This window comes from Cervus elaphus, chromosome X, assembly GCF_910594005.1.
Source record: "Cervus elaphus chromosome X, mCerEla1.1, whole genome shotgun sequence".
NCBI classification, from domain to species: Eukaryota; Metazoa; Chordata; class Mammalia; order Artiodactyla; family Cervidae; genus Cervus; species Cervus elaphus.
The window spans coordinates 171037655-171063227 of record NC_057848.1 but is presented as its reverse complement, the minus strand read 5'-3'; positions in this window follow the sequence as shown (position 1 = coordinate 171063227).

The following is a 25573-nucleotide window of genomic DNA, read 5'->3' as shown; positions in this document are numbered from 1 at the left end:
TGGTGGCTCGTGCCTCTTGCCCATTTTTCTATCAGGTTTTAAGATCTTCTAACAATTCTAAGAGTCATCTTTTGGGTTTGTTTACGGTGTGCTTTTTCTGCCTCTTAAAATGTTCAGCAGTGTGATGGACCCTGGGAGAGTAAGCAACAAGTGGACACCAGGATGTGAACACTTGACAAGAAACCAAGGAAGACCCACTAAGCCAACAAACTGTCCCCAGGGGTGCACCTCAGGCTGGTTGACCCTATGAGTCAATTGGAAAAACGAGGACTGAGGTGGAGCACACAATCCATTCCACTATCCTTCAGAGCCAACCAGCTCCATGAGAGACCATGGGAACTCGATGCACAGGACAGGAAGACTCAGTGTTTTGTCCAAGAACCTAGAAGCTTGTGGCAGCTGCTCATGGAAATGAATTCCACCATGGTTTTGGCTCCAAGGGAGCTTCCAGCAAGAAAACAAGATGAGAAAAGACATTTGTGAGGGCACATGTTGAGAAGACCTTTGCACACAAGGCTCACACAGCTCTGGGCAAGCTCCACCCCTTGCTGGAAATACTAATCAGCCACAGGTGGGCATTTCCTGCATGGGATCCCCCAGCACAACCTGAAACATGGATTTCTCTGCCCCATTCCCAACACCATGTACAAAACCAAGCCTGGGTAGTACTCCTAGTGAGGTGACCCTGAGTCCTAGACTTCAAACGAGACAGCTCCGTGTGGAGCCAGGGCAAGTGTATTCACTGCATTCTCACAGCATGAAGAAAAGGGTTTCCGACTGGAGGCCTTAAAAGGGAAGCGAGCTCCTGGAACACTGAGACAAGGAGGCGGGATGGAAAGCTTTCTGTTGGCTGGCCCAGAATTCAATGGACTTCAAGGTGCATTAAGACCACATTGCAGGACGAACGAGCAATGATTCTCGCTTCCACAGACACGTAATCACAACCTAGTTGTCATGGAGGGAGTTTAGGCAAGATATGAAAAGCTAGATAATGGTGAAAGCTGACAGAGAACAGAATGAATGCCTGAGGCGTGTGGCTGTGGGGCAAGGTTGGGAGGAGATGCACTCTGCCTGCTGTGTGACCCATCAGAGTTGACACAGAGGTGAGGGTGGCAGGTGAGTTTGGAGGCCTCTTGAGGGCATTACTAATGCCTCATTTCTCCCAGCAAATCATCTGAATTGCTCCCCATCCTCCGCTAGACATGTCAGGATGGGGCTTTGTGATGTCAAAGCTCACCCAGGGCCACCATTGGCTGGGGAAGAGACTTGCTGACCTCATAAAGCATGAGGGTGAGGCTCCATGGGGACGGGTATATATAGGGGTGCTCAGGGCGTCTGAACAGACCACTGTGAGTCCTCCAAATGACTGAGGTGACTGGAAAGCCACAAGGCTCCAGAGTAGTTATGGAACACCCACCTCCTGTTTCCCAGGAGAAGATGAAGACCTCCTATCAATTGAGGGCCACAAAAAATATCAAGGTGAGCTGAACCCAGCCATACTCCTTTTGCCCATCAACCCCACCCGAAAAGACACCCTCCCCTGTCCTTACCTGGCACATAACCCTGCTCTGCCCACACCCTTTCTCCTGAAGCTATCATTCCCACCTGTCTTCACAGTCTTCCCTAAACCAGTGCCATTCTTTGCTCCCTCTCTTGATTTCTCCATGTGGGCAGGGTAACCGTGAGGGTAAATAATCCCATTCCGGAAAGATTCCCAAGAGAACTTCTCAGAAACCTCCCACCACAAAAATGCTTAAGAAAATCAGATGCTCCAAGCTCTGTAGCCAGAGTTCCAAGGCAAATGAAAAGCTGAATCAGAAGGAACCAGAGGAGGTCCCAAAGACCATGGAGAGCCCTGCCATTGCAGTTAATCAGAGGTAACCAGAGGAGGTCCCAGACACCATGGAGACCCCTGCCATTCGAGCTAATCAGAAGAACCAGAGGAGGTCCTGGGGACCATGGAGCCCCCTGCACTTCCAGCTAATCAGAATGAATCAGAGGAGGTCCCAGAGACCATGGAGACCCCTGCCATTCCAGTTAATCAGAACGAACCAGAGGAGTTCCCAGAGACCATGGAGACCCCTGCCATTCCAGCTGGACCAGTGGACAGACAGTGACTTCGGGGCATGGCTAGACACCTCAGCAATTCTCAGCGGTCTCTCTGCTGAGTCCTGGCCTACAGTACCGATGCTGAATATTATAACAACTGCATACAGTAATAAGAAAAATAAAATAAAATAAACCTGATGTGAAATTACTTTTGTCTCTCAGTTCCCTGATACTGGGTGGCAGAGAGGGCAGGGCAGGGATAAATGTGTGAGGAGGGAGGGAGATGGCTTCTGTGGAGTTAGAGATGGGACCAGAAGGTCCAGGTTGGCAGAAAGTAGGGGGAAGAACTGGTTCCAGACTGAGCTTCAAAGACATACTTCCCTTGGGAGAAGAGGAAGAGGACTTGGTGTTTCTCTGTGTGAGTGCAGAGATGGACACTTAGCTGGGGAGCTGGGTCGTGTGTGGGGGGGCAGTGCCATTTGTTAAAAAGGCATACAAAAGCGATGCCCCATCAAAAGAATGGAATATTGACATTTGCAGCTAAATGGAAGGTAGAAGATTGAGTAAAATAACTCAGACAGAGGTAGACAAATACTGTGTGATATAACTTTTAAAATCTAAAGATACTGCAAAGTAAAGTATATGATAAAAATGGAGGCAAACAGATATAGAGAAGCATCTACTGGTTACCAGCGGGGAGGGGAAGAGGAAGGGACAATACCGAGGTGGGGGAGTGAGAGGCATGCAGTGTTATTTAGGTGGAAGATGAGTTCAGGGATGCATTGTATAACATGGGGAATAGAGCCAGGAATTTGTCATAACTATAAATGGAAAGCAAGCTTTAACTTTTTTATAATAAGATAGAAAAGGAAAGGAGGGGGGTGGAAGAGGGAAGAAAGGAAGGAAAAGAATGGCGTTTTCGGAGCTCAAAAAGCCAATACTGATTAGGCCCTTTTCGGCAAAGGAATGCATTTTATTTTATTTTATTTATTTTAATTGGTGGGTGATTACTTTACAATATTGTGGTTGTTTTTGCCACATATTGACAGGAATCAGCCATGGGTGTACATGTGTTCCCCTTCTTGATCCCCCCTCTCACCTCCCTCCCCATCCCATCCCTCTGGGTCAGCCCATTGCACCAGCCCTGTGCACCCTGTCTTATGCATCGAACATGGACTGGCTATCCCTTTCTCATATGATAATATACATGTTTCAGTGCCGTTCTCTCAGATCATCCCACCCTCGCCGTGTCCCACAGAGTCCAAAAGACTCTGCTGTGAATCTGTGTCTCGTTTGCTGTCTCCCATATAGGGTTATGATCTCCATCTTCCTAAATTCAATATATATGCCTTTGTATAGTGTACTGGTGGTTTTCTCTCTGACTTACTTCGCTCTGTATAATAGGCTCCACTTTCATCCACCTCATTAGAATGGATTCAAAAGTGTTTTTTTTAATGGCTGAGCAATATTCCATTGTGTCTATGTACCACAGCTTTCTTAACCTTTTGTCTGCTGATGGACATCTAGACATGCTTCCATGCCCTGGCTACTGTAAGCAGTGCTGTGATGAACATTGGGACACACGTGTCTTTTTCACTTCTGGGTGAATCACGATTTGACTGAGGAGAAACCATGATGATTATTAGCCTGTTAGTGGTAAGCCCTGCACATGTGTTTGGTTGAAGGAGTGGGACCAAAGTTGGAGATAGTTGTTTCAAACCGTCTGACACTGCTCAGATGGACATGTGTGGTGCTGTCCTGCTGGGGGACATCTCTGGTTGCTCTATTCTCACCAGCTACAGAGGATTTTCTTTCCTTCCTTTCATTACCCTTGTTTCCCTTTCTCCCTCTTTCCTCACTACCTGCCTTTCTTTCACAAATATTCATTGTGCTGTGCTGTGCTGTGCTTCCTTACTCAGCCGGCTCCAACTCTTTTTGACACCATGGTCTGTAGCCTGCCAGGCTTCTCTGTCCATGGTGATTCTCCAGGCAAGCATACTGGAGCAGGCTGCCATTCCGCCCTCAGGGGATCTCCCCAATCCAGGGATTGAATACTGGTCTCCCATGTTGCAGGTGTGTGGTTTTTTTTTTTTTTTGTTTGTTTGTTTTTACTGTCTGAGCCATCAGGAAACCCTTAAAATGGGCTTCATCTGACACTATGCTTTTCATATCAGTAAGATCAATTGGGGTCTCTTTTAGGATTTCCATGTCTCTCCTTACTTTTAGAACACACAAAACACAGTTATTCCAGGTATCTTAATATATCTGTCTGCAATTACTAAAATCAATGCCACTTCTGCCTGCGTTTCAGTTCTCAAGGGAATTGTAGTAGGATTTTTCTTACCTTTTTGAGATTTAATATATTTTAACGTGGTTCTGGGCTAGTTCCATATTCTTCTTGTGAATTGGCTGCTCCTGACTTTAAACATGTTTTCATAAATTTAACGGCCAGTGATACATCTTTCTTACAAAGTGGTGGCTCGTGCCTCTTGCCCATTTTTCTATCAGGTTTTAAGATCTTCTAACAATTCTAAGAGTCATCTTTTGGGTTTGTTTACGGTGTGCTTTTTCTGCCTCTTAAAATGTTCAGCAGTGTGATGGACCCTGGGAGAGTAAGCAACAAGTGGACACCAGGATGTGAACACTTGACAAGAAACCAAGGAAGACCCACTAAGCCAACAAACTGTCCCCAGGGGTGCACCTCAGGCTGGTTGACCCTATGAGTCAATTGGAAAAACGAGGACTGAGGTGGAGCACACAATCCATTCCACTATCCTTCAGAGCCAACCAGCTCCATGAGAGACCATGGGAACTCGATGCACAGGACAGGAAGACTCAGTGTTTTGTCCAAGAACCTAGAAGCTTGTGGCAGCTGCTCATGGAAATGAATTCCACCATGGTTTTGGCTGTGTGGTAAGCTCCAAGGGAGCTTCCAGCAAGAAAACAAGATGAGAAAAGAGATTTGTGAGGGCACATGTTGAGAAGACCTTTGCACACAAGGCTCACACAGCTCTGGGCAAGCTCCACCCCTTGCTGGAAATACTAATCAGCCACAGGTGGGCATTTCCTGCATGGGATCCCCCAGCACAACCTGAAACATGAACTTCTCTGCCCCGTTCCCAACACCATGTACAAAACCAAGCCTGGGGAGTACTCCTAGTGAGGTGACCCTGAGTCCTAGACTTCAAACGAGACAGCTCCGTGTGGAGCCAGGGCAAGTGTATTCACTGCATTCTCACAGCATGAAGAAAAGGGTTTCCGACTGGAGGCCTTAAAAGGGAAGCGAGCTCCTGGAACACTGAGACAAGGAGGCGGGATGGAAAGCTTTCTGTTGGCTGGCCCAGAATTCAATGGACTTCAGGATGCATTAAGACCACACTGCAGGACGAACGAGCAATGATTCTCGCTTCCACAGACACGTAATCACAACCTAGTTGTCATGGAGGGAGTTTAGGCAAGATATGAAAAGCTAGATAATGGTGAAAGCTGACAGAGAACAGAATGAATGCCTGAGGCATGTGGCTGTGGGGCAAGGTTGGGAGGAGATGCACTCTGCCTGCTCTGTGACCCATCAGAGTTGACACAAAGGTGAGGGTGGCAGGTGAGTTTGGAGGCCTCTTGAGGGCATTACTAATGCCTCATTTCTCCGAGCAAATCATCTGAATTGCTCCCCATCCTCCGCTAGACATGTCAGGATGGGGCTTTGTGATGTCAAAGCTCACCCAGGGCCACCATTGGCTGCGGAAGAGACTTGCTGACCTCATAAAGCATGAGGGTGTGGCTCCATGGGGACGGGTATATATAGGGGTGCTCAGGGCGTCTGAACAGACCACTGTGAGTCCTCCAAATGACTGAGGTGACTGGGAATCCACAAGGCTCCAGAGTAGTTATGGAACACCCACCTCCTGTTACCCAGGAGAAGATGAAGACCTCCTATCAATTGAGGGCCACAAAAAATATCAAGGTGAGCTGAACCCAGCCATACTCCTTTTGCCCATCAACACCACCCGAAAAGACACCCTCCCCTGTCCTTACCTGGCACATAACCCTTCTCTGCCCACACCCTTTCTCCTGAAGCTATCATTCCCACCTGTCTTCACAGTCTTCCCTAAACCAGTGCCATTCTTTGCTCCCTCTCTTGATTTCTCCATGTGGGCAGGGTAACCGTGAGGGTAAATAATCCCATTCCGGAAAGATTCCCAAGAGAACTTCTCAGAAACCTCCCACCACAAAAATGCTTAAGAAAATCAGATGCTCCAAGCTCTGTAGCCAGAGTTCCAAGGCAAATGAAAAGCTGAATCAGAAGGAACCAGAGGAGGTCCCAAAGACCATGGAGACCCCTGCCATTCCAGTTAATCAGAGGTAACCAGAGGAGGTCCCAGACACCATGGAGACCCCTGCCATTCGAGCTAATCAGAAGAACCAGAGGAGGTCCTAGGGACCATGGAGCCCCCTGCACTTCCAGCTAATCAGAATGAATCAGAGGAGGTCCCAGAGACCATGGAGACCCCTGCCATTCCAGTTAATCAGAACGAACCAGAGGAGTTCCCAGAGACCATGGAGACCCCTGCCATTCCAGCTGGACCAGTGGACAGACAGTGACTTCGAGGCATGGCTAGACACCTCAGCAATACTCAGGGGTCTCTCCGCTGAGTCCTGGCCTACAGTACCGATGCTGAATATTATAACAACTGCATAAAGTAATAAGAAAAATAAAATAAAATAAACCTGATGTGAAATTATCTTTGTCTCTCAGTTCCCTGATACTGGGTGGCAGAGAGGGCAGGGCAGGGATAAATGTGTGAGGAGGGAGGGAGATGGCTTCTGTGGAGTTAGAGATGGGACCAGAAGGTCCAGGTTGGCAGAAAGTAGGGGGAAGAACTGGTTCCAGACTGAGCTTCAAAGACACACTTCCCTTGGGAGAAGAGGAAGAGGACTTGGTGTTTCTCTGTGTGAGTGCAGAGATGGACACTTAGCTGGGGAGCTGGGTCGTGTGTGGGGGGGCAGTGCCATTTGTTAAAAAGGCATACAAAAGCGATGCCCCATCAAAAGAATGGAATATTGACATTTGCAGCAAAATGGAAGGTAGTATATTGAGTAAAATAACTCAGACAGAGGTAGACAAATACTGTGTGATATAACTTTTAAAATCTAAAGATACTGCAAAGTAAAGTATATGATAAAAATGGAGGCAAACAGATATAGAGAAGCATCTACTGGTTACCAGCGGGGAGGGGAAGAGGAAGGGACAATACCGAGGTGGGGGAGTGGGAGGCACGCAGTGTTATTTAGGTGGAAGATGAGTTCAGGGATGCATTGTACAACATGGAGAATAGAGCCAGGACTTTGTCATAACTATAAATGGAAAGCAAGCTTTAACTTTTATATAATAAGAAAGAAAAGGAAAGGGGGGGTGAAAGAGGGAAGAAAGGAAGGAAAAGAATGGCGTTTTCGGAGCTCAAAAAGCCAATACTGATTAGGCCCTTTTCGGCAAAGGAATGCATTTTATTTTATTTTATTTATTTTAATTGGTGGGTGATGACTTTACAATATTGTGGTTGTTTTTGCCACATATTGACAGGAATCAGCCATGGGTGTACATGTGTTCCCCTTCCTGATCCCCCTTCTCACCTCCCTCCCCATCCCATCCCTCTGGGTCAGCCCATTGCACCAGCCCTGTGCACCCTGTCTTATGCATCGAACATGGACTGGCTATCCCTTTCTCATATGATAATATACATGTTTCAATGCCGTTCTCTCAGATCATCCCACCCTCGCCGTGTCCCACAGAGTCCGAAAGACTGTTCTGTGAATCTGTGTCTCTTTTGCTGTCTCCCATATAGGGTTATCATCTCCATCTTCCTAAATTCAATATATATGCCTTAGTATAGTGTGCAAGTGGTTTTCTTTCTGACTTACTTCACTCTGTATAATAGGCTCCACTTTCATCCACCTCATTAGAAAGGATTCAAAAGTGTTCTTTTAATGGCTGAGCAATATTCCATTGTGTCTATGTACCACAGCTTTCTTACCCTTTTGTCTGCTCATGGACATCTAGGTTGCTTCCATGCCCTGGCTACTGTAAGCAGTGCTGTGATGAACATTGGGACACACGTGTCTTTTTCACTTCTGGGTGAATCACGATTTGACTGAGGAGAAACCATGATGAATATTAGCCTGTTAGTGGTAAGCCCTGCACATGAGTTTGGTTGAAGGAGTGGGACCAAAGTTGGCGATAGTTGTTTCAAACCGTCTGACACTGCTCAGATGGACATGTGTGGTGCTGTCCTGCTGGGGGACATCTCTGGTTGCTCTATTCTCACCAGCTACAAAGGATTTTCTTTCCTTCCTTTCATTTCCCTTGTTTCCCTTTCTCCCTCTTTCCTCACTACCTGCCTTTCTTTCACAAATATTCATTGTGCTGTGCTGTGCTGTGCTTCCTTACTCAGCCGGCTCCAACTCTTTTTGACCCCATGGTCTGTAGCTCGCCAGGCTTCTCTGTCCATGGTGATTCTCCAGGCAAGCATACTGGAGCAGGCTGCCATTCCGCCCTCAGGGGATCTCCCCTACCCAGGGATTGAATACTGGTCTCCGATGTTGCAGGTGTGTTTTTTGTTTGTTTGTTTGTTTGTTTTTACTGTCTGAGCCATCAGGAAACCCTTAAAATGGGCTTTATCTGACACTATGCTTTTCATATCAGTAAGATCAATTGGGGTCTCTTTTAGGATTTCCATGTCTCTCCTTACTTTTAGAACACACAAAACACAGTTATTCCAAGTATCTTAATATATCTGTCTGCAATTACTAAAATCAATGCCACTTCTGCCTGCGTTTCAGTTCTCAAGGGAATTGTAGTAGGATTTTTCTTACCTTTTTGAGATTTAATATATTTTAACGTGGTTCTGGGCTAGTTCCATATTCTTCTTGTGAATTGGCTGCTCCTGACTTTAAACATGTTTTCATAAATTTAACGGCCAGTGATACATCATTCTTACAAAGTGGTGGCTCGTGCCTCTTGCCCATTTTTCTATCAGGTTTTAAGATCTTCTAACAATTCTAAGAGTCATCTTTTGGGTTTGTTTACGGTGTGCTTTTTCTGCCTCTTAAAATGTTCAGCAGTGTGATGGACCCTGGGAGAGTAAGCAACAAGTGGACACCAGGATGTGAACACTTGACAAGAAACCAAGGAAGACCCACTAAGCCAACAAACTGTCCCCAGGGGTGCACCTCAGGCTGGTTGACCCTATGAGTCAATTGGAAAAACGAGGACTGAGGTGGAGCACACAATCCATTCCACTATCCTTCAGAGCCAACCAGCTCCATGAGAGACCATGGGAACTCGATGCACAGGACAGGAAGACTCAGTGTTTTGTCCAAGAACCTAGAAGCTTGTGGCAGCTGCTCATGGAAATGAATTCCACCATGGTTTTGGCTGTGTGGTAAGCTCCAAGGGAGCGTCCAGCAAGAAAACAAGATGAGAAAAGAGATTTGTGAGGGCACATGTTGAGAAGACCTTTGCACACAAGGCTCACACAGCTCTGGGCAAGCTCCACCCCTTGCTGGAAATACTAATCAGCCACAGGTGGGCATTTCCTGCATGGGATCCCCCAGCACAATCTGAAACATGGATTTCTCTGCCCCATTCCCAACACCATGTACAAAACCAAGCCTGGGTAGTACTCCTAGTGAGGTGGCCCTGAGTCCTAGACTTCAAACGAGACAGCTCCGTGTGGAGCCAGAGCAAGTGTATTCACTGCATTCTCACAGCATGAAGAAAAGGGTTTCCGACTGGAGGCCTTAAAAGGGAAGCGAGCTCCTGGAACACTGAGACAAGGAGGCGGGATGGAAAGCTTTCTGTTGGCTGGCCCAGAATTCAATGGACTTCAAGATGCATTAAGACCACATTGCAGGACGAACGAGCAATGATTCTCGCTTCCACAGACACGTAATCACAACCTAGTTGTCATGGAGGGAGTTTAGGCAAGATATGAAAAGCTAGATAATGGTGAAAGCTGACAGAGAACAGAATGAATGCCTGAGGCGTGTGGCTGAGGGGCAAGGTTGGGAGGAGATGCTCTCTGCCTGCTGTGTGACCCATCAGAGTTGACACAGAGGTGAGGGTGGCAGGTGAGTTTGGAGGCCTCTTGAGGGCATTACTAATGCCTCATTTCTCCCAGCAAATCATCTGAATTTCTCCCCATCCTCCGCTAGACATGTCAGGATGGGGCTTTGTGATGTCAAAGCTCACCCAGGGCCACCATTGGCTGCGGAAGAGACTTGCTGACCTCATAAAGCATGAGGGTGAGGCTCCATGGGGACGGGTATATATAGGGGTGCTCAGGGCGTCTGAACAGACCACTGTGAGTCCTCCAAATGACTGAGGTGACTGGGAATCCACAAGGCTCCAGAGTAGTTATGGAACACCCACCTCCTGTTACCCAGGAGAAGATGAAGACCTCCTATCAATTGAGGTCCAGAAAAAATATCAAGGTGAGCTGAACCCAGCCATACTCCTTTTGCCCATCAACCCCACCCGAAAAGACACCCTCCCCTGTCCTTACCTGGCACATAACCCTGCTCTGCCCACACCCTTCCTCCTGAAGCTATCGTTCCCACCTGTCTTCACAGTCTTCCCTAAACCAGTGCCATTCTTTGCTCCCTCTCTTGATTTCTCCATGTGGGCAGGGTAATCGTGAGGGTAAATAATCCCATTCTGGAAAGATTCCCTAGAGAACTTCTCAGAAACCTCCCACCACAAAAATGCTTAAGAAAATCAGATGCTCCAAGCTCTGTAGCCAGAGTTCCAAGGCGAATGAAAAGCTGAATCAGAAGGAACCAGAGGAGGTCCCAAAGACCATGGAGACCCCTGCCATTCCAGTTAATCAGATGTAACCAGAGGAGGTCCCAGACACCATGGAGACCCCTGCCATTCGAGCTAATCAGAAGAACCAGAGGAGGTCCTAGGGACCATGGAGCCCCCTGCACTTCCAGCTCATCAGAATGAATCAGAGGAGGTCCCAGAGACCATGGAGACCCCTGCCATTCCAGCTGGACCAGTGGACAGCCAGTGAGATCGGGGCATGGCTAGACACCTCAGCAATTCTCAGGGGTCTCTCCGCTGAGTCCTGGCCTACAGTACCGATGCTGAATATTATAACAACTGCATACAGTAATAAGAAAAATAAAATAAAATAAACCTGATGTGAAATTATGTTTGTCTCTCAGTTCCCTGATACTGGGTGGCAGAGAGGGCAGGGCAGGGATAAATGTGTGAGGAGGGAGGGAGATGGCTTCTGTGGAGTTAGAGATGGGACCAGAAGGTCCAGGTGGGCAGAAAGTAGGGGGAAGAACTGGTTCCAGACTGAGCTTCAAAGACACACTTCCCTTGGGAGAAGAGGAAGAGGACTTGGTGTTTCTCTGTGTGAGTGCAGAGATGGACACTTAGCTGGGGAGCTGGGTCGTGTGTGGGGGGGCAGTGCCATTTGTTAAAAAGGCATACAAAAGCGATGCCCCATCAAAAGAATGGAATATTGACATTTGCAGCAAAATGGAAGGTAGAAGATTGAGTAAAATAACTCAGAGAGAGGTAGACAAATACTGTGTGATATAATTTTAAAATCTAAAGATACTGCAAAGTAAAGTATATGATAAAAATGGAGGCAAACAGATATAGAGAAGCATCTACTGGTTACCAGCGTGGAGGGGAAGAGGAAGGGACAATACCGAGGTGGGGGAGTGGGAGGCACGCAGTGTTATTTAGGTGGAAGATGTGTTCAGGGATGCATTGTACAACATGGGGAATAGAGCCAGGACTTTGTCATAACTATAAATGGAAAGCAAGCTTTAACTTTTATATAATAAGATAGAAAAGGAAAGGAGGGGGGGTGAAAGAGGGAAGAAAGGAAGGAAAAGAATGGCGTTTTCGGAGCTCAAAAAGCCAATACTGATTAGGCCCTTTTCGGCAAAGGAATGCATTTTATTTTATTTTATTTATTTTAATTGGTGGGTGATGACTTTACAATATTGTGGTTGTTTTTGCCACATATTGACAGGAATCAGCCATGGGTGTACATGTGTTCCCCTTCCTGATCCCCCTTCTCACCTCCCTCCCCATCCCATCCCTCTGGGTCAGCCCATTGCACCAGCCCTGTGCACCCTGTCTTATGCATCGAACATGGACTGGCTATCCCTTTCTCATATGATAATATACATGTTTCAATGCCGTTCTCTCAGATCATCCCACCCTCGCCGTGTCCCACAGAGTCCAAAAGACTGTTCTGTGAATCTGTGTCTCTTTTGCTGTCTCCCATATAGGGTTATCATCTCCATCTTCCTAAATTCAATATATATGCCTTAGTATAGAGTGCTAGTGGTTTTCTTTCTGACTTACTTCGCTCTGTATAATAGGTTCCACTTTCATCCACCTCATTAGAATGGATTCAAAAGTGTTCTTTTTAATGGCTGAGCAATATTCCATTGTGTCTATGTACCACAGCTTTCTTACCCTTTTGTCTGCTCATGGACATCTAGGTTGCTTCCATGCCCTGGCTACTGTAAGCAGTGCTGTGATGAACATTGGGACACACGTGTCTTTTTCACTTCTGGGTGAATCACGATTTGACTGAGGAGAAACCATGATGACTATTAGCCTATTAGTGGTAAGCCCTGCACATGAGTTTGGTTGAAGGAGTGGGACCAAAGTTGGCGATAGTTGTTTCAAGCCGTCTGACACTGCTCAGATGGACATGTGTGGTGCTGTCCTGCTGGAGGACATCTCTGGTTGCTCTATTCTCACCAGCTACAAAGGATTTTCTTTCCTTCCTTTCATTTCCCTTGTTTCCCTTTCTCCCTCTTTCCTCACTACCTGCCTTTCTTTCACAAATATTCATTGTGCTGTGCTGTGCTGTGCTTCCTTACTCAGCCGGCTCCAACTCTTTGTGACCCCATGATGTGTAGCCCGTCAGGCTTCTCTGTCCATGGTGATTCTCCAGGAAAGCATACTGGAGCAGGCTGCCGTTCCGCCGTCCAGGGGATCTCCCCTACCCAGGGATTGAATACTGTTCTCCCATGTTGCAGGTGTGTTTTTTGTTTGTTTGTTTGTTTTTACTGTCTGAGCCATCAGGAAACCCTTAAAATGGGCTTCATCTGACACTATGCTTTTCATATCAGTAAGATCAATTGGGGTCTCTTTTAGGATTTCCATGTCTCTCCTTACTTTTAGAACACAGAAAACACAGTTATTCCAGGTATCTTAATATATCTGTCTGCAATTACTAAAATCAATGCCACTTCTGCCTGCGTTTCAGTTCTCAAGGGAATTGTAGTAGGATTTTTCTTACCTTTTTGAGATTTAATATATTTTAACGTGGTTCTGGGCTAGTTCCATATGCTTCTTGTGAATTGGCTGCTCCTGACTTTAAACATGTTTTCATAAATTTAACGGCCAGTGATACATCTTTCTTACAAAGTGGTGGCTCGTGCCTCTTCCCCATTTTTCTATCAGGTTTTAAGATCTTCTAACAATTCTAAGAGTCATCTTTTGGGTTTGTTTACGGTGTGCTTTTTCTGCCTCTTAAAATGTTCAGCAGTGTGATGGACCCTGGGAGAGTAAGCAACAAGTGGACACCAGGATGTGAACACTTGACAAGAAACCAAGGAAGACCCACTAAGCCAACAAACTGTCCCCAGGGGTGCACCTCAGGCTGGTTGACCCTATGAGTCAATTGGAAAAACGAGGACTGAGGTGGAGCACACAATCCATTCCACTATCCTTCAGAGCCAACCAGCTCCATGAGAGACCATGGGAACTCGATGCACAGGACAGGAAGACTCAGTGTTTTGTCCAAGAACCTAGAAGCTTGTGGCAGCTGCTCATGGAAATGAATTCCACCATGGTTTTGGCTCCAAGGGAGCTTCCCGCAAGAAAACAAGATGAGCAAAGAGATTTGTGAGGGCACATGTTGAGAAGACCTTTGCACACAAGGCTCACACAGCTCTGGGCAAGCTCCACCCCTTGCTGGAAATACTAATCAGCCACAGGTGGGCATTTCCTGCATGGGATCCCCCAGCACAACCTGAAACATGGATTTCTCTGCCCCATTCCCAACACCATGTACAAAACCAAGCCTGGGTAGTACTCCTAGTGAGGTGACCCTGAGTCCTAGACTTCAAACGAGACAGCTCCGTGTGGAGCCAGGGCAAGTGTATTCACTGCATTCTCACAGCATGAAGAAAAGGGTTTCCGACTGGAGGCCTTAAAAGGGAAGCGAGCTCCTGGAACACTGAGACAAGGAGGCGGGATGGAAAGCTTTCTGTTGGCTGGCCCAGAATTCAATGGACTTCAAGGTGCATTAAGACCACATTGCAGGACGAACGAGCAATGATTCTCGCTTCCACAGACACGTAATCACAACCTAGTTGTCATGGAGGGAGTTTAGGCAAGATATGAAAAGCTAGATAATGGTGAAAGCTGACAGAGAACAGAATGAATGCCTGAGGCGTGTGGTTGTGGGGCAAGGTTGGGAGGAGATGCACTCTGCCTGCTGTGTGACCCATCAGAGTTGACACAGAGGTGAGGGTGGCAGGTGAGTTTGGAGGCCTCTTGAGGGCATTACTAATGCCTCATTTCTCCGAGCAAATCATCTGAATTGCTCCCCATCCTCCGCTAGACATGTCAGGATGGGGCTTTGTGATGTCAAAGCTCACCCAGGGCCACCATTGGCTGCGGAAGAGACTTGCTGACCTCATAAAGCATGAGGGTGAGGCTCCATGGGGACGGGTATATATAGGGGTGCTCAGGGCGTCTGAACAGAACACTGTGAGTCCTCCAAATGACTGAGGTGATTGGAAAGCCACAAGGCTCCAGAGTAGTTATGGAACACCCACCTCCTGTTACCCAGGAGAAGATGAAGACCTCCTATCAATTGAGGGCCACAAAAAATATCAAGGTGAGCTGAACCCAGCCATACTCCTTTTGCCCATCAACCCCACCCAAAAAGACACCCTCCCCTGTCCTTACCTGGCACATAACCCTTCTCTGCCCACACCCTTTCTCCTGAAGCTATCATTCCCACCTGTCTTCACAGTCTTCCCTAAACCAGTGCCATTCTTTGCTCCCTCTCTTGATTTCTCCATGTGGGCAGGGTAACCGTGAGGGTAAATAATCCCATTCCGGAAAGATTCCCAAGAGAACTTCTCAGAAACCTCCCACCACAAAAATGCTTAAGAAAATCAGATGCTCCAAGCTCTGTAGCCAGAGTTCCAAGGCGAATGAAAAGCTGAATCAGAAGGAACCAGAGGAGGTCCCAAAGACCATGGAGACCCCTGCCATTCCAGTTAATCAGATGTAACCAGAGGAGGTCCCAGACACCATGGAGACCCCTGCCATTCGAGCTAATCAGAAGAACCAGAGGAGGTCCTAGGGACCATGGAGCCCCCTGCACTTCCAGCTCATCAGAATGAATCAGAGGAGGTCCCAGAGACCGTGGAGACCCCTGCCATTCCAGCTGGACCAGTGGACAGCCAGTGAGTTCGGGGCATGGCTAGACACCTCAGCAATTCTCAGGGGTCTCTCCGCTGAGTCCTGGCCTACAGTACCGATGCTGAATATTATAACAACTGCATACAGTAATAAGAAAAATAAAATAAAATAAACCTGATGTGAAATTATGTTTGTCTCTCAGTTCCCTGATACTGGGTGGCAGAGAGGGCAGGGCAGGGATAAATGTGTGAGGAGGGAGGGAGATGGCTTCTGTGGAGTTAGAGATGGGACCAGAAGGTCCAGGTGGGCAGAAAGTAGGGGGAAGAACTGGTTCCAGACTGAGCTTCAAAGACACACTTCCCTTGGGAGAAGAGGAAGAGGACTTGGTGTTTCTCTGTGTGAGTGCAGAGATGGACACTTAGCTGGGGAGCTGGGTCGTGTGTGGGGGGGCAGTGCCATTTGTTAAAAAGGCATACAAAAGCGATGCCCCATCAAAAGAATGGAATATTGACATTTGCAGCAAAATGGAAGGTAGAAGATTGAGTAAAATAACTCAGAGAGAGGTAGACAAATACTGTGTGATATAATTTTAAAATCTAAAGATACTGCAAAGTAAAGTATATGATAAAAATGGAGGCAAACAGATATAGAGAAGCATCTACTGGTTACCAGCGTGGAGGGGAAGAGGAAGGGACAATACCGAGGTGGGGGAGTGGGAGGCACGCAGTGTTATTTAGGTGGAAGATGTGTTCAGGGATGCATTGTACAACATGGGGAATAGAGCCAGGACTTTGTCATAACTATAAATGGAAAGCAAGCTTTAACTTTTATATAATAAGATAGAAAAGGAAAGGAGGGGGGGTGAAAGAGGGAAGAAAGGAAGGAAAAGAATGGCGTTTTCGGAGCTCAAAAAGCCAATACTGATTAGGCCCTTTTCGGCAAAGGAATGCATTTTATTTTATTTTATTTATTTTAATTGGTGGGTGACGACTTTACAATATTGTGGTTGTTTTTGCCACATATTGACAGGAATCAGCCATGGGTGTACATGTGTTCCCCTTCCTGATCCCCCTTCTCACCTCCCTCCCCATCCCATCCCTCTGGGTCAGCCCATTGCACCAACCCTGTGCACCCTGTCTTATGCATCGAACATGGACTGGCTATCCCTTTCTCATATGATAATATACATGTTTCAATGCCGTTCTCTCAGATCATCCCACCCTCGCCGTGTCCCACAGAGTCCAAAAGACTGTTCTGTGAATCTGTGTCTCTTCTGCTGTCTCCCATATAGGGTTATCATCTCCATCTTCCTAATTTCAATATATATGCCTTAGTATAGAGTGCTAGTGGTTTTCTTTCTGACTTACTTCGCTCTGTATAATAGGCTCCACTTTCATCCACCTCATTAGAATGGATTCAAAAGTGTTCTTTTTAATGGCTGAGCAATATTCCATTGTGTCTATGTACCACAGCTTTCTTACCCTTTTGTCTGCTGATGGACATCTAGGTTGCTTCCATGCCCTGGCTACTGTAAGCAGTGCTGTGATGAACATTGGGACACACGTGTCTTTTTCACTTCTGGGTGAATCACGATTTGACTGAGGAGAAACCATGACGAATATTAGCCTATTAGTGGTAAGCCCTGCACATGAGTTTGGTTGAAGGAGTGGGACCAAAGTTGGCGATAGTTGTTTCAAGCCGTCTGACACTGCTCAGATGGATATGTGTGGTGCTGTCCTGCTGGAGGACATCTCTGGTTGCTCTATTCTCACCAGCTACAAAGGATTTTCTTTCCTTCCTTTCATTTCCCTTGTTTCCCTTTCTCCCTCTTTCCTCACTACCTGCCTTTCTTTCACAAATATTCATTGTGCTGTGCTGTGCTGTGCTTCCTTACTCAGCCGGCTCCAACTCTTTGTGACCCCATGATGTGTAGCCCGTCAGGCTTCTCTGTCCATGGTGATTCTCCAGGAAAGCATACTGGAGCAGGCTGCCGTTCCGCCGTCCAGGGGATCTCCCCTACCCAGGGATTGAATACTGTTCTCCCATGTTGCAGGTGTGTTTTTTGTTTGTTTGTTTGTTTTTACTGTCTGAGCCATCAGGAAACCCTTAAAATGGGCTTCATCTGACACTATGCTTTTCATATCAGTAAGATCAATTGGGGTCTCTTTTAGGATTTCCATGTCTCTCCTTACTTTTAGAACACACAAAACACAGTTATTCCAAGTATCTTAATATATCTGTCTGCAATTACTAAAATCAATGCCACTTCTGCCTGCTTTTCAGTTCTCAAGGGAATTGTAGTAGGATTTTTCTTACCTTTTTGAGATTTAATATATTTTAACGTGGTTCTGGGCTAGTTCCGTATTCTTCTTGTGAATTGGCTGCTCCTGACTTTAAACATGTCTTCATAAATTTAACGGCCAGTGATACATCTTTCTTACAAAGTGGTGGCTCGTGCCTCTTGCCCAATTTTCTATCAGGTTTTAAGATCTTCTAACAATTCTAAGAGTCATCTTTTGGGTTTGTTTACGGTGTGCTTTTTCTGCCTCTTAAAATGTTCAGCAGTGTGATGGACCCTGGGAGAGTAAGCAACAAGTGGACACCAGGATGTGAACACTTGACAAGAAACCAAGGAAGACCCACTAAGCCAACAAACTGTCCCCCGGGGTGCACCTCAGGCTGGTTGACCCTATGAGTCAATTGGAAAAACGAGGACTGAGGTGGAGCACACAATCCATTCCACTATCCTTCAGAGCCAACCAGCTCCATGAGAGACCATGGGAACTCGATGCACAGGACAGGAAGACTCAGTGTTTTGTCCGAGAACCTAGAAACTTGTGGCAGCTGCTCATGGAAATGAATTCCACCATGGTTTTGGCTCCAAGGGAGTTTCCAGCAAGAAAACAAGATGAGAAAAGAGATTTGTGAGGGCACATGTTGAGAAGACCTTTGCACACAAGGCTCACACAGCTCTGGGCAAGCTCCACCCCTTGCTGGAAATACTAATCAGCCACAGGTGGGCATTTCCTGCATGGGATCCCCCAGCACAACCTGAAACATGGATTTCTCTGCCCCATTCCCAACACCATGTACAAAACCAAGCCTGGGTAGTACTCCTAGTGAGGTGACCCTGAGTCCTAGACTTCAAACGAGACAGCTCCATGTGGAGCCAGAGCAAGTGTATTCACTGCATTCTCTCAGCATGAAGAAAAGGGTTTCCGACTGAAGGCCTTAAACAGGGAAGCGAGCTCCTGGAACACTGAGACAAGGAGGCGGGATGGAAAGCTTTCTGTTGGCTGGCCCAGAATTCAATGGACTTCAAGATGCATTAAGACCACATTGCAGGACGAACGAGCAATGATTCTCGCTTCCACAGACACGTAATCACAACCTAGTTGTCATGGAGGGAGTTTAGGCAAGATATGAAAAGCTAGATAATGGTGAAAGCTGACAGAGAACAGAATGAATGCCTGAGGCGTGTGGCTGTGGGGCAAGGTTGGGAGGAGATGCTCTCTGCCTGCTGTGTGACCCATCAGAATTGACACAGAGGTGAGGGTGGCAGGTGAGTTTGGAGGCCTCTTGAGGGCATTACTAATGCCTCATTTCTCCGAGCAAATCATCTGAATTGCTCCCCATCCTCCGCTAGACATGTCAGGATGGGGCTTTGTGATGTCAAAGCTCACCCAGGGCCACCATTGGCTGGGGAAGAGACTTGCTGACCTCATAAAGCATGAGGGTGAGGCTCCATGGGGACGGGTATATATAGGGGTGCTCAGGGCATCTGAACAGACCACTGTGAGTCCTCCAAATGACTGAGGTGACTGGGAAGCCACAAGGCTCCAGAGTAGTTATGGAACACCCACCTCTTATTACCCACGAGAAGATGAAGACCTCCTATCAATTGAGGGCCACAAAAAATATCAAGGTGAGCTGAACCCAGCCATACTCCTTTTGCCCATCAACACCACCCGAAAAGACACCTTCCCCTGTCCTTACCTGGCACATAACCCTGCTCTGCTCACACCCTTCCTCCTGAAGCTATCGTTTCCACCTGTCTTCACAGTCTTCCCTAAACCAGTGCCATTCTTTGCTCCCTCTCTTGATTTCTCCATGTTGGCAGGGTAACCGTGAGGGTGAATAATCCCATTCTGGAAAGATTCCCAAGAGAACTTCTCAGAAACCTCCCACCACAAAAATGCTTAAGAAAATCAGATGCTCCAAGCTCTGTAGCCAGAGTTCCAAGGCGAATGAAAAGCTGAATCAGAAGGAACCAGAGGAGGTCCCAAAGACCATAGAGACCCCTTCCATTCCAGTTAATCAGATGTAACCAGAGGAGGTCCCAGACACCATGGAGACCCCTGCCATTCGAGCTAATCAGAAGAACCAGAGGAGGTCCCAGAGACCATGGAGACCCCTGCCATTCCAGTTAATCAGAACGAACCAGAGGAGTTCCCAGAGACCATGGAGACCCCTGCCATTCCAGTTAATCAGAACGAACCAGAGGAGTTCCCAGAGACCATGGAGACCCCTGCCATTCCAGCTGGACCAGTGGACAGCCAGTGACTTCGGGGCATGGCTAGACACCTCAGCAATTCTCAGGGGTCTCTCTGCTGAGTCCTGGCCTACAGTACCGATGCTGAATATTATAAAAACTGCATACAGTAATAAGAAAAATAAAATAAAATAAACCTGATGTGAAATTATGTTTGTCTTATAGTTCGTTGATACTGGATGGCAGAGAGGGCAGGGCAGGGATAATTGTGTGAGGAGGGAGGGAGATGGCTTCTGTGGAGTTAGAGATGGGACCAGAAGGTCCAGGTTGGCAGAAAGTAGGGGGAAGAACTGGTTCCAGACGGAGTTTCAAAGACACACTTCCCTTGGGAGAAGAGGAAGAGGACTTGGTGTTTCTCTGTGTGAGTGCAGAGATGGACACTTAGCTGGGGAGCTGGGTCGTGTGTGGGGGGGCAGTGCCGTTTGTTAAAAAGGCATACAAAAGCGATGCCCCATCAAAAGAATGGAATATTGTCATTTGCAGCAAAATGGAAGGTAGAATATTGAGTAAAATAACTCAGACAGAGGTAGACAAATACTGTGTGATACAACTTTTAAAATCTAAAGATACTGCAAAGTAAAGTATATGATAAAAATGGAGGCAATATAAGTACCGCGCGCTAACCGATTGCGCCATAAAATACTTAGGAGTATATCTACCTAAAGAAACAAAAGACCTATACATAGAAAACTATAAAACACTGATGAAAGAAATCAAAGAGGACACAATCAGATGGAGAAACATACCGTGTTCATGGATTGGAAGAATCAATATTGTCAAAATGGCTATTCTACCCAAAGCAATCTATAGATTCAATGCAATCCCTATCAAGCTACCAACGGTATTTTTCACAGAACTAGACCAAAGAATTTCACAATTTGTATGGAAATACAAAAAACCTCGAATAGCCAAAGTAATCTTGAAAAAGAAGAATGGAACTGGAGGAATCACCCTGCCTGACTTCACACTCTACTACAAAGCCACAGTCATCAAGACAGTGTGGTACTGGCACAAAGACAGAAATATAGACCAATGGAACAGAATAGAAAGCCCAGAGATAAATCCACGAACCTATGGACACCTTATCTTTGACAAAGGAGGCAAGGATATACAATGGAAAAAAGACAACCTCTTTAACAAGTGGTGCTGGGAAAACTGGTCAACCACTTGCAAAAGAATGAAACTAGAACACTTTCTAACACCATACACAAAAATAAACTCAAAATGGATTAAAGATCTAAATGTAAGACCAGAAACTATAAAACTCCTAGAGGAGAACATAGGCAAAACACTCTCCGACATAAATCACAGCAAGATCCTCTATGACCCACCTCCCAGAATATTGGAAATAAAAGCAAAACTAAACAAATGGGATCTAATGAAACTTAAAAGCTTTTGCACTACAAAGGAAACTATAAGTAAGGTGAAAAGACAGCCGTCAGATTGGGAGAAAATAATAGCAAATGAAGAAACAGACAAAGGATTAATCTCAAAAATATACAAGCAACTCCTGCAGCTCAATTCCAGAAAAATAAATGACCCAATCAAAAAATGGGCCAGAGAACTAAACAGACATTTCTCCAAAGAAGACATACAGATGGCTAACAAACACATGAAAAGGTGCTCAACATCACTCATTATTAGAGAAATGCAAATCAAAATCACAATGAGGTACCATTACACACCAGTCAGGATGGCTGCTATCCAAAAGTCTACAAGCAATAAATGCTGGAGAGGGTGTGGAGAAAAGGGAACCCTCTTACACTGTTGGTGGGAATGCAAACTAGTACAGCCACTATGGAAAACACTGTGGAGATTCCTTAAAAAACTGGAAATAGAACTGCCATATGACCCAGCAATACCACTTCTGGGCATACACACTGAGGAAAGCAGATCTGAAAGAGACACGTGCACCCCAATGTTCATCGCAGCACTGTTTATAATAGCCAGGACATGGAAGCAACCTAGATGCCCATCAGCAGATGAATGGATAAGGAAGCTGTGGTACATATACACCATGGAATATTACTCAGCCGTCAAAAAGAATTCATTTGAACTAGTCCTAATGAGATGGATGAAACTGGAGCCCATTATACAGAGTGAAGTAAGCCAGAAAGATAAAGAACATTACAGCATACTAACACATATATATGGAATTTAGAAAGATGGTAACGATAACCCTATATGCAAAACAGAAAAAGAGACACAGAAATACAGAAGAGACTTTTGAACTCTGTGGGAGAAGGTGAGGGTGGGATGTTTCAAAAGAACAGCATGTATACTATCTATGGTGAAACAGATCACCAGCCCAGGTGGGATGCATGAGACAAGTGCTCGGGCCTGGTACACTGGGAAGACCCAGAGGAATCGGGTGGAGAGGGAGGTGGGAGGGGGGATCGGGATGGGGAATAAGTGTAAATCTATGGCTGATTCATATCAATGTATGACAAAACCCACTGAAATGTTGTGAAGTAATTAGCCTCCAACTAATAAAAAAAATAAATAAAAATGAAAAAAAAAATGGAGGCAAACAGATATAGAGAAGCATCTACTGGTTACCAGCGGGGAGGTGAAGAGGAAGGGACAATACCGAGGTGGGGGAGTGGGAGGCACGCAGTGTAATTTAGGTGGAAGTTGAGTTCAGGGATGCATTGTACAACATGGGGAATAGAGCCAGGACTTTGTCATAACTATAAATGGAAAGCAAGCTTTAACTTTTATATAATAAGAAAGAAAAGGAAAGGGGGGGGGTGAAAGAGGGAAGAAAGGAAGGAAAAGAATGGCATTTTCGGAGCTCAAAAAGCCAATACTGATTAGGCCCTTTTCGGCAAAGGAATGCATTTTATTTTATTTTATTTATTTTAATTGGTGGGTGATGACTTTACAATATTGTGGTTGTTTTTGCCACATATTGACAGGAATCAGCCATGGGTGTACATGTGTTCCCCTTCCTGTTCCCCCTTCTCACTTCCCTCCCCATCCCATTCCTCTGGGTCAGCCCATTGCACCAGCCCTGTGCACCCTGTCTTATGCATCGAACATGGACTGGCTATCCCTTTCTCATATGATAATATACATGTTTCAATGCCATTCTCTCAGATCATCCCACCCTCACCGTGTGCCACAGAGTCCAAAAGACTGTTCTGTTAATCTGTGTCTCTTTTGCTGTCTCCCATATAGGGTTATCATCTCCATCTTCCTAAATTCAATATATATGCCTTAGTATAGTGTGCTGGTTGTTTTCTTTCTGACTTACTTCGCTCTGTATAATAGGCTCCACTTTCATCCACCTCATTAGAATGGATTCAAAAGTGTTCTTTTTAATGGCTGAGCAATATTCCATTGTGTCTATGTACCACAGCTTTCTTACCCTTTTGTCTGCTGATGGACATCTAGGTTGCTTCCATGCCCTGGCTACTGTAAGCAGTGCTGTGATGAACATTGGGACACACGTGTCTTTTTCACTTCTGGGTGAATCACGATTTGACTGAGGAGAAACCATGACGAATATTAGCCTATTAGTGGTAAGCCCTGCACATGAGTTTGGTTGAAGGAGTTGGACCAAAGTTGGCGATAGTTGTTTCAAACCGTCTGACACTGCTCAGATGGACATGTGTGGTGCTGTCCTGCTGGGGGACATCTCTGGTTGCTCTATTCTCACCAGCTACAGAGGATTTTCTTTCCTTCCTTTCATTTCCCTTGTTTCCCTTTCTCCCTCTTTCCTCACTACCTGCCTTTCTTTCACAAATATTCATTGTGCTGTGCTGTGCTGTGCTTCCTTACTCAGCCGGCTCCAAATCTTTTTGACCCTATGGTCTGTAGCCCGCCAGGCTTCTCTGTCCATGGTGATGCTCCAGGCAAGCATACTGGAGCAGGCTGCCATTCCACCCTCAGGGGATCTCCCCTACCCAGGGATTGAATCCTGGTCTCCCATGTTGCAGGTGTGTTTTTTGTTTGTTTGTTGTTTTTACTGTCTGATCCATCAGGAAACCCTTAAAATGGGCTGCATCTGACACTTTGCTTTTCATATCAGTAAGATCAATTGGGGTCTCTTTTAGGATTTCCATGTCTCTCCTTACTTTTAGAACACACAAAACACAGTTATTCCAAGTATCTTAATATATCTGTCTGCAATTACTAAAATCAATGCCACTTCTGCCTGCGTTTCAGTTCTCAAGGGAATTGTAGTAGGATTTTTCTTACCTTTTTGAGATTTAATATATTTTAACGTGGTTCTGGACTAGTTCCATATTCTTCTTGTGAAATGGCTGCTCCTGACTTTAAACATGTTTTCATAAATTTAACGGCCACTGATACATCTTTCTTACAAAGTGGTGGCTCGTGCCTCTTGCCCATTTTTCTATCAGGTTTTAAGATCTTCTAACAATTCTAAGAGTCATCTTTTGGGTTTGTTTACGGTGTGCTTTTTCTGCCTCTTAAAATATTCAGCAGTGTGATGGACCCTGGGAGAGTAAGCAACAAGTGGACACCAGGATGTGAACACTTGACAAGAAACCAAGGAAGACCCACTAATCCAACAAACTGTCCCCAGGGGTGCACCTCAGCCTGGTTGACCCTATGAGTCAATTGGAAAAACGAGGACTGAGGTGGAGCACACAATCCATTCCACTATCCTTCAGAGCCAACCAGCTCCATGAGAGACCATGGGAACTCGATGCATAGGACAGGAAGACTCAGTGTTTTGTCCAAGAACCTAGAAGCTTGTGGCAGCTGCTCATGGAAATGAATTCCACCATAGTTTTGGCTTCAAGGGAGCTTCCAGCAAGAAAACAAGATGAGAAAAGAGATTTGTGAGGGCACATGTTGAGAAGACCTTTGCACACAAGGCTCACACAGCTCTGGGCAAGCTCCACCCCTTGCTGGAAATACTAATCAGCCACAGGTGGGCATTTCCTGCATGGGATCCCCCAGCACAACCTGAAACATGGATTTCTCTGCCCCATTCCCAACACCATGTACAAAACCAAGCCTGGGTAGTACTCCTAGTGAGGTGACCCTGAGTCCTAGACTTCAAAGGAGACAGCTCCGTGTGGAGCCAGGGCAAGTGTATTCACTGCATTCTCTCAGCATGAAGAAAAGGGTTTCCGACTGGAGGCCTTAAAAGGGAAGCGAGCTCCTGGAACACTGAGACAAGGAGGCGGGATGGAAAGCTTTCTGTTGGCTGGCCCAGAATTCAATGGACTTCAAGGTGCATTAAGACCACATTGCAGGACGAACGAGCAATGATTCTCGCTTCCAAAGACACGTAATCACAACCTAGTTGTCATGGAGGGAGTTTAGGCAAGATATGAAAAGCTAGATAATGGTGAAAGCTGACAGAGAACAGAATGAATGCCTGAGGCGTGTGGCTGTGGGGCATGGTTGGGAGGAGATGCACTCTGCCTGCTGTGTGACCCATCAGAGTTGACACAGAGGTGAGGGTGGCAGGTGAGTTTGGAGGCCTCTTGAGGGCATTACTAATGCCTCATTTC